This window comes from Octopus sinensis, linkage group LG8 (genome assembly GCF_006345805.1).
Source record: "Octopus sinensis linkage group LG8, ASM634580v1, whole genome shotgun sequence".
Lineage (NCBI taxonomy): Eukaryota > Metazoa > Mollusca > Cephalopoda > Octopoda > Octopodidae > Octopus > Octopus sinensis.
In genome coordinates this window covers 26,598,153-26,609,271 of record NC_043004.1, presented here as the reverse complement: position 1 = coordinate 26,609,271, position 11,119 = coordinate 26,598,153, and the positions used below count along the sequence as shown (strand labels likewise).

The 11,119-nt window shown below is 32.6% G+C and overlaps 1 long non-coding RNA gene across 1 annotated transcript; it reads left to right on the top strand.

Moving 5' to 3' along the window:
* The first annotated feature begins 2,063 nt into the window (after positions 1-2,063).
* On the top strand, positions 2,064-2,512 carry LOC118764418. Its single transcript, XR_005000232.1, has 2 exons — positions 2,064-2,281; positions 2,367-2,512. It is a non-coding gene; the product is annotated as an uncharacterized LOC118764418 (long non-coding RNA).
* The last annotated feature ends 8,607 nt before the right edge of the window (positions 2,513-11,119 follow it).

Below are 11,119 nucleotides of genomic sequence, written 5' to 3'. Positions count from 1 at the left end.
AACATTTCTATTATGAATTAAACTGGATTAGGTACAGAAAAAATATGTAAACAACTGTATGAAGACATGGTGAGCAAGATCAGTTCCACCTGATTTCAGTTAATTTTGCCATCCCATCAGGATGTAAACACCAAATTCTAACTGCCAAAGGCAACATTGTACTTATAGTCACAAGAAAGAGTTTGATGAATTGAAGAATCTTATTTGTATATAAAACACATTTGCCAGTATCTAGTATCATTTGTCGATTCATAAAGTAACAATTTGTTAAGCTACATGTCTAGTAATTTGAAACAATTGAGTTTTAATACAATGTCTCCATCAACAGAAAAAGAGAGATTGGTAATTAGGCTTTTGATTCTTTTTTGGAACCTCTTCAGAAACTGAGTACCTGCCTCTAACAGTTAGCTCAACATTTAGATTTAATTTTAAAAACTTAAAATGAATGTTGTTATATTAGCATACTAAGACATACCCTGTGTAATACATCATTATCTGATATATATATTGAAGATGTCTCTAACGCCAAAAACATTTGGGTGGCTCCAAAAAACAAAAAAAAAAAGACAGCAAGATAGAGAAAATGATATATGTACATGATTGTGTGTGTGTGCATGTGTGTATAAGAACTGCATATTCATGTATCTATGTCTATGTGCGTGCGTTTGTGTATGTGTGTGTATGTTCAAATATATTTATGTTCATATACATGTATACTTGTGTATGTGTGTATGTGTACACATATACACATACACAGACATACACACTACTTTACATACATATTTGATATGTCCGTATGTCTGTATGTCTGTATGTAAGTATAAATGTATTAGAGGTGATAAATTTTATTGCAAAATCTTTGGTCAGTTTAATTGTCATCCATTATTATTATTGTTGTTGTTCTTGTTGTTGCTGTTCTTTACTTTATTTCTTATTTACATCTAAGAAATCAATAACTTCTCATAACACTGGAAATTTTGTGTAGGCTGTAGTGTGGAATAGATTTGAGAAAACTGATTTCTTCTGTGTTGTTTTCTCAACAGTAATGTGTTTTGTAGTTCCCACTTCATAACAACTAGCCTGCTACCAAGAAAATGATTGCTTCACAATATCTAAAGTTGTAATGGAATTTAACAAAAATATATATATCATTTCTGAACCGAGCAATCAGAATGCAATCAAATATTGTTTACACTGTATGAAATAATTCTTTAAAATTGTTGATGTAGTTGTTGTTGTTATTCGTAGTAGTAGTAGTAGTAGTAGTAGTAGTAGTAGTAGTAGTAGTAGTAGTAGTGGTGGTGGTGGTGGTGGTGGTGGTGGTAGTAGTAGAAGTAGTTGGTCGGTTGAAGCAATAAGTGCTGAATTGATGTAAATTGTTGTCAATAATATACATATAGATATATGCCTACTTATGTACACACAGATAAATACATTTATGTGTATGTACTTATAAGTATATGTATATTGATATAGATATGTACATTGATATATGTATGTATATATATATATATATATATATATATATTATATATATATATGTATATATATATATATTATATATATATATATGTATATATATATATATATACATATGTATATATATATATATATATATATATATACGTATATATATATATGTATATATATGTATATATATATATATATATATATATATATATATATATATATATAATATATATATATATACACACACACATATCAAATTTTCAGAATGAGATAAAAATCCAAGGCTGTGAAAGATTTAAGAACATTTATAAATAGAAGGTCTTACAGCTGTTTCCGGGATATTTGTTATATCCCTTCATCAGAGACGGTGTGAGAAGATGGTTAAGCAATAGTTATTCTAGATAAGATATGAAATAGAGAGTGAAGTGGAGGAATGAAAATAGACGTGAGATATGCAGAAATATTGCATCTGTAGATCCACTATTTAGGTAGAATGGTATACATATAAGATTCCAGTAACTTGTGAGTTCCAATAGTATTTAAAATTATCATTCCAAGTATAGAGTTTGTACACGGTGTTACTGAATCGATGGTTTTATTTAAAGTGACTTAAAAGTTGGGAATGTATTTGCAAGGTCAAATCGAAAACAGTAAGAGAGGAACAAAGAAAAGAAAAAAGAAAAAGGAAAAGCAGGGAGAGAGATAATAAAGAGATGAAGAGAGGGAAAGTGTACTGGTTAGGGGTGAGTCAAGATAAATTGATAGAAGGAATGGGGAGGTGAGGGTGATAGAGAGAGAAAGATATGAGAGTGTGAAAAGATGATAGGGTAAAGAGTAAATGAGTGTCAAATAGAAGGAATGGGGTTTGATGGGTGATAGAGAGAGAAAGGTATGAGAGTGTAAAGAGTAAAGGAGTGTCAGGTATGTAGTGATAGAGCCTAAGTGAGTGGCAGAGAAAGTGGGGTAGGGGTAGTAAAATGGTGGAATGAAGAATTTGGGAATATAGGTTAGGTTGGTTAGAGGACAGGTCAGTGCTTAGTAGTTGAACAACCAACCCCATCTTGGAGAACAAGAAACAAAAGTTTTGCAATGGAAAACATTTTTGTGGTTCCTGTTGTTATAAAGAAACTTCTTGTAAACACTCTTACGAATTTGGCAGGAGAGACACAATAAATAGAATTACATCTAGTGCAGATAGTGACCCTAATTCAACCTATAAATAATATACTTTCCAGCACATGAGGGAATTGTTAAATTGATCTCTTTATGGTGTTACTTGGTATCAATGGCTACTACATTGAAATGAAAACTAACACAGAAACAGATTTTTCATTGCTCAACCACATCAGATTTGAAAATCTTGAAATGTACCATTAGAAGCTGAAACTCAAACCTGCAACAAAAAAAAAAAAGCAACCGATTTATAATTAAAGAGTGTGAGCATCACATCTGGTAGTTCTTGTGAGGTATTTGTGGACGATGATGGTCAATAGTTTTTGTCCTGCTGCAATATTCCTGGAGACGGCCTCACACTTCTAGTAAGGGACTGGCACAACTCATCTAGAGGCATATCTACCATATAAAGGTTGCAAGTACCACACCTGTTGTTACGAATATAGCAAAATATCCCTGGTTTTTACAAAAGAATCAGGTACACGAAATCGTTTCACTGTAAAACTAAGGGCTCATCTTGAAATAAGCCCTCATTTTATAAAGTTATTGAACTTTATACTTTTTGTCTTGTTGAAAAGTTGGCAAAATTGAACCTGTGCAATATTCAGAATGAGTCACTTCTCGACCAATTTATTCATTTATACACAATAGTGGTTCCCTAAACTGATGATCTGTACACACATTAGGGTCAGAACCAAAAATTTACCAAATTCAGTTAAGACCTATATTCTTACAGGTGTTACCTGATCTCTGCATGCTCTGAACCAGGAAGGCATGGATTATTATTTATCACTAACAAAAACATGCACGAGACCAAGTGTAGCTAAACAGCCTTTTAATTGGTCAAAATTGGTGGAGTAAATTGTCATATCTTTTAGGTAAACATTGTTCTTCTTTCATGTACTTTAATGATGATGAGCACACACTAACCTTTGCAGCTTGTGTTCATGTGGACTATGATAGTCAGTATGTATCGGCCATCATAGCTCCCAGCAATCCAAGACCATAGTTCTGTTAGCCATTTCCACTGATTTAATGATACCTTTGCCTGATACAGTGACAGAGTGACAGCTGTGCATTTTTCTCATAATCTTAACACCAATGTCAGACCACCACACGTAATTTTGGATGAGAGCCTTCTTCTAGATTATACCAAAAGAACACTGATAAAACTAGTATAGAAAGACTACAGGGTAATGCTATTAGTAGCAGAGGTTGGGAAGATGACAGGAGAGGGTAAAGTGTATACATCCAATAGGTCCCATCCATGTATCTATCTATCAACCCATCTATCTAACTATCTATTTATCTATCTAGTCATCTATCTCTCTGCCTGCCTGTCTATCTCTCCATCTATCTATCTGTATGTCCTCCCCTTCATCCGTCTGACTGTCTATTTATCTATCTATCTTAAAACTGCCAAATCTTGGCAATTTCTGTATTATCCCAAAGAGACTTTTGGAGGAAGTTTTGAAAAGAAAAGAAAAAAATATTGAGAAACTTTTAGAACTTTTGAACGTTTAAAATTTCTGAAAATTTACTGAAATTTTAAATGAGGGTTTCCAAAGTTCTCCTCACAACTCATGTAATCTATTAAAACCTCACCCTTTCACACTACCTCAGCTCTTCGTCATTTTTTCATCTTTTCAATTTTCTTTCTTTTGTCATTTTTAGCATTTCATTTCTCCAATGCTAATTGCTAATTTCTCGATTGTCACTTTCTTCTATCTTTTCATTCCTCCTATCATGTTCACAAGTACCTTAACTCATACTTATACTAACTTCTCTTAGCTTAGCATCCCATTTCTTTCCGACACTACACTTTATTCTCCCCTTTCACCTCCCTAACCTTTGCTATTAATGGTCTTACCCTGTTGTCTCTCTGTACTAGATCACAGCTATGTTACTTGATTTTTTTTTATTAAGGTTTTATGTAAATGAAACATTATTAAATATTTTCTTCATCTCTTATTCTATCCTAATGCTGAATTTGGCCACATCAGTAAGATTAATTCTCATTTACCTTTGTAGCAGTACTTTACATTTGAAACCACGATGGCTTCATAATGGCAAAAGCCATGATACATCAAATTTCTGTATTTGGTTGTGATATTTCTCATCAGGTGAACTTAGCTTAATTTTTGCCCAGTTGCTGTCCTGGAACATTTTTGTGGGGGTTAAGTAATAAAATATTTCATACAGTTTTGTGCCAAATGTGTGGGAAATACAACTTAGAGAGGAGAGCAAGCTTATCAGTGTTCAGTAGAAGTAGTCCACATATATTGACAGCCATGCCACATGACCTCTTGTTGAAAGATCACCTCACTAAATATGAAGACTTACTTTCTCACCTCCTCTGTACATAGATGCACTTCAGGCATTCAGGTTAACAGTTTTGGTTAGTAATTTTTGTAACATCATTATATAAAAAAATGTTATTCATTGCAAACTAAACATTGTAACTTGGTTTTATAGGGGAACAACATGCAACTTGAACAAATATCTAGCTCCCAGCTATCATAGCCCACACCTTAAACAAGTCTATCCAAACCTTTTTTTTTATTTCAATTTGTAATACTATAGTCTCTGATTCTGTGTAACAGATCGGACTGAAGGAGAAAGATACATCAATTTACAAAGATGTCTGACAATAAAACTTTAATTTAGAGATACATAAACAGAAGTATTTTAAATAACAATTTGACTATTTATATGTGTATTCTAGTTATTTAAAACTAAGAATGAAAGTGTGTGACAGTGAATTGTTTAAATAAAGTTACAGATTATAATGCTTCATTAAAGTAATGAAAAGTTAAGTTATTAACAAATGGGTAGCAGGAGGGTAAAATTTTAGGTGCTGTAAGAATATCATTAAATTTGTTTGCTGTGATTTAAGTGGAATAAAACAAGATAAATGACCAAAAAACAGTATGTGTTTAACTAGAAACGAGGAAAATACATTAGATATGAAAGGAATACTATTAAATTTATTAAGTTTGTCTTGACTGAGAAATACTGAACTGGAATGACTTTATTATAGTATTCATTTAAATAGATATAGACAAGGAAGCTGAAGTAATGGAAAAAATATGAAATGGAGAAGAAACATATAGGGTTTAGAAGAATATTCTTAAAATTGTTTAGTATACTCTAATTTGAGTGAGAAAAAACAACTTAAAATGAAAAACTATAAGATGGTAATCATTAAACAAGAGAAATATAAATTTGCAACTAACCATTGAATTAAAGACAAAGTAGAATGAATGACAATATAAGAGTATATTTTAAATTAGAAAATGATAAAAATTAAAGTAATGAATTATACTGTTATTCATTACTTTAAAAGACAATTATACATTTATTTAATCACATGGACTGATGACAGAAAGATAATATTTATATATTAGTTCAGAGGTGTGAAAGGGAAATGGGACATAATTAAGAAGATGAATGTTTGAGTAGAGAATGCATAAAAAAATATTCTACTTATTACATCTATTTTTTAATATATTCACACATAATTTTGTAAAGGTAAATAATTATGAATTTAATCCTAGATGAACTATGGTTGAGCAGACTTACAATGAAATGTGTTCTAGTATTGATCCCCCACATCTTGTGTTCAGAAAAAAATGTACAGTAATATATCTAACAACTAAATTAGTCATGTGTTGGTCACCTTCGTAAGACAGTCTGCTCTCTCATTTGTTTCCTTCCTTATTGTTGTTTATGATGATCACTCCCAGCTCAACATTTATTAAGAAGACCTATGATTACAGGCATTCTAGCCTTGATCAACCCATTTTCTCTTCAGGAATAATGTATTTAGGACTACATCAATCATCATGTCCATCCTTTTGAATATGAAATGATGTAGTGTAAGAAATATTTGGATGCTGTTTCCAGCAGAGCAAATGACTTCATAGAGGTTCCCTCATACGTTCAAGAAATCACCATATTAATATAAAGATGATGATCAAAGAAACTTTGAGTGGAGGTTCTTTAGGAAAAGCATGAACATCACAGATCCAAGTAAGAACTTTGACATTTTTTTTCTCCTTTAAACATCAATATCAGTGAGAAAGTGTGATTCAATGATGTTATAATTTAGTGTTAAAATATTCCTCAATGATTGAGTCTTTTGCAGCAGAATAACCAATAGCCATATTGGAAATATTCTTCATTTGCATGCAATAACCTCATATACACCATAAATCACTCCAGTTTCGTAGTTTATGGCTCTAAAGGGATTTTTGTTAATCCTTATTTCTTTACTTTTTCAATATTTTTTATTTAGTTATCCATATCACAGTCAATTTTCTTCCAATAATTTTTGCATAATTATTTCCCTCCATTATAATTTTCCATCATTAAAAATGTTATTTTGAAAAAAATTGATATTCATTTCAAACTTTTATATACACAGAGTTGACAAAGAGTAAGGTCACCTGATTAGATTATTTACATAACCTAGTCTTGTTTCTCTTTAGTTTGTTTTTAAATTTTAAAACCTTCAGATGACCTTTCACCCCATTTTTTGTCCTTCACAATTAATAGGATTACATCTGATTGATGCAGAGTAAATTGGGCTACTAGCTAGTGTTGGAGGTTTGTATATTATCACAGGCCCAGTACTATAGGACCCATGTTAAAATATGTCAATGGTTTTGAGCTATTTAGTTATAAATAAAGAACAAGGTATCAATGCTGGTGATGTTATTTAATCTTAGATTAAAGGTGGTAAGCTCTCAGAATTGCTAGCAACTTGAACAAAATGCTTAGCAGTATTTCTTCTGGCTTCTTAAATTTTGAATTAAAAAGTCTTGCAGTGGTCAACTTTACTTTTCCTCCTTTTGGAATTGATAAAATAAAATACCAATCTAGTACTTTATTTTTTCAATGTAATCACTTTGGCCCCAGTCTCTCAAAATAACTCGACCTGTGCCCAAATTAGAAAGAATTATTCAATCCTTGATCAACACAGGTTGCTTGATCCATGAACATCCAGACATATTTCAAGAATAATGACTATATTATTCAATGTGACTTCTCTTTTTAAGATGATTGTGTGTGTGATTTGTAGATTTGGCAATTATTTCTGGCATGTCAACCAACCCCATAGTGTATCATTGGCACATGTACAAGTCCTTTAGTTGGCTCAATTAAGAATAGGTGTAATTAATTACTAAAACAGTGGTAACACTATTTAATTAACATCTATACCAGTGATTTGTACTAAGTTGAAATTATTTATAATGGAAGTTTCTTCATTATAGGCCAATTTTCACACCAAAATTTGCTCCATAGAAATAATAAAAAAACTTCAAGGTACAACAAGCTATGACTATAGTTAATGAGTTAGAGTTACACTGCATGTGACTTGTCAATATTTCTTTCTCCAGGCGGCGAACTGGCAGACACATTAGAGCGCCGGGCGAAATGCTTAGCGGTATTTCATCTGTCGTTACATTCTGAGTTCAAATTCCGCCGAGGTCGACTTTGCCTTTCATCCTTTTGGGGTCGTTAAATAAAGTACCAGTTTCGCACTGCTTGTCAGATTTAACTACTTTGCAGAATGCAGATGGAATTAAAGACAATTTGGGGGCTCACTATGCAATAAAGTTTTGTGTGAAACAGTGTAAAAATACTACAGAAAGTTACGAAATACTGCAGACTGATTATGAATCAATTTGTATGAGCTGAGCATGTTTTTATTGGCACAAGAACGTCAAGGATGCTAGAGAGGAAATGAGAGTTGATGAGAGATGTGGGAGGTTAGAGGGACAACTAAACATCAGAGCTAGTTGAGAAAATTCATAATTTTCTGGATGAAGACTGTTGTGTGTCTATACAGCATACAATAAACATACAGTTTGGATTTTGTGTGACAACTGTACACAGAATTGTTTATGAAGATCTGAACACATGCAAAATTTGTGCAAAGTTTGTTCCCAGGGTACTCAGTGATGAACAGAAAGTAAGACACATTGGTGACAGCAGAGAGCCCATTTCCTCCAGTCCAAGAGGGCTTGAGCATCTGGTAACCTGTATCAAAACATGTATATATTGTTATGATTCAGAGATCAAGTGACAGAATGCCCAATGGAAGCATCCTGGCTCCCCCAGACCCAAGAAGGCCATTCAAAGCATGTCTACTAGGAAACTCATAATGCTCTCCTTTTCCAATAGTAAGGCTATCATCTACATCCAATAGATTCCTTCTGGCTAGACAGTCAACAAGTAGCTTGATAAAGCTTTGAGGGAGTTCAGGAAGAGATTTTGTCACAGAAGAACAGAGCTCTTTTATTTGTGTTGGTGGGCTCAGTACCAGGACAATGTACCAATCCACAACTCCATCCTAGTAACTGGCCATCAAAACTGCTCATCAACCTCTCTACAATGCAGACGTTACACCTTGTAACTTTTGGTTGTTCCCCAAGCTGAAGTAGAACCTCATGGGGCAGTCGTTTTGAAGACAATTAAAAGATGAAGGAAGCTTTAACAAGGATGCAGGACACCTCCATTCAGGAGGACTTCCATGGGACCTCAGCATATGGGAACTAAATTTGGGGAATTTACTGCATTATTTTTAGTTTCTGAGGTATCATGTCTTTCATTTCATGTTTTCTAAAGTCATCTTTGTCAAATGAGGAATTTATAAAGTATTGATTACCTAAACCAATCACAGGAATCTTCTACAAGGTCACTCAATATGAAAGAAATAACAACCAATTTTTATTCAAATGACACTATTTTAGAAATAATAGAAAGAGGAGTAGTAAAAATCGATGGGATGGTCATCATTGGAATTCCTACTTAACCAGGGCTGATCTGGAGTTGAATATTAATAAATGATGATAAAATGGCAGAAATATTTGAGGTTGTAATAGTCATTTTGGTTCTCTATGTCCTGACATTACTTTTCATTTTTTGGGGGGGTTGATAAAGTATTAAAGATAAGCTCTCTCTCTCTCTCTCTTTCTTTCTCTCTTTCTCTCTCCTGGGATTGTGCCTGTATTTTAAAGGTCTGTATTATTCTCATAGTTTCATCCAAAAAACTACATTAACTCTCAGTGGAACATTCAGCTGCTTACAGATTCATTTCGTATATAGGGATTCAGTTGATTAATCAATGTAACTGATCGATGCTCCAGTAAATATAAAACAAGCTAGATCCCTCACTTCTGCCATTACCCCCACTGTATTTTGTACAGAGCCAGATGGTTTCACACACCCATCACTCCATCTTGGCAAAACTGAAATATTTGAACTCCATACTGCAAGATATGAAACATTCTCAGCTTTACAGTACTCCCACTACTTACAATGGTGCACAATACTTATTTATGGAAATTGTTTATTCCTTTGTAAAATTGTTAAGTTTTCTGTTTTGGCCATAAACTCAACAAAGGGCTGATGGTTTTGGACTAACATCAACTGTCTACCACACCACTGTTAACTCAAGCTACTGTGGCTCCCATGAGGCAGAAAGTCAATTACATGTTAAAGTACAACTTGCTGATGCAACAATACACCCAAACCTCATCACTAAACTAATTAAATTTGATTGATATTAAACAACTTGAATACAAATAATGATTATCAAACTGATTACTGCAATTTCCTCTCTAAAGGCTCCACATAGCTTTTAAAAATAATGACAAATTTGAGACTAATAAAAAAATAATGCTAATAAAAAGCTTTCAGACTTTAACCATAATGAAAAACAGACAAGTGTTGTGACTAACTTATTAATTATGTTTTATGCTAATATTATTTCTGACAAATGTTTTAATTATTTTATAATTTTTTGTTAATTTGTCTCTAATCAGTTCAATAATTCTTCATTAAATTCTGTGACTTCGCATTCATTTTTCTACATCATCCTCAGTCTTGTCTTTCATTTGTTAAAACATTGAAGTCATGACCCACTTGCAACAGTAAACATCAACAGGAGCATTGCATATACAAGTATGTGTGTGTGTATGTGTGTCTTGATAGCTGTGTTTGTCCACCACCACTATTTGACAAATGATATATGTGTGTGTATATATATATATATATATATATATATATATATATATATACTTGGAAATGGATGCGTGGCATTCAGTTAGATAATAATATAAATATATATATATATACGTTTAAATATTTGTTGTGCAAGATTTTTTATGTGAAGTCGTGTGTTGAAACAGATATTGTTATATTTCGGAATGGTCATATTGCCAGTTTAGAGATATAAGCATGCGCAAATGAAGACATACAATAGAAATACAAAATGGCTGACGGTTAGTAAGGAGAGACACAAATAAGTGAGAAGAAAACAAAGGACCACTGATGTGGTCACAGGAGTGTGACGAAAGAACTTTGGCCGAAATAAGATTAAGATTAATGTAAAAAATAAATATCAATGAAGCAAAATAACACCAAATATATAGTGCGTGTGTTTTTATTGGCTAAACTGGCAATATGA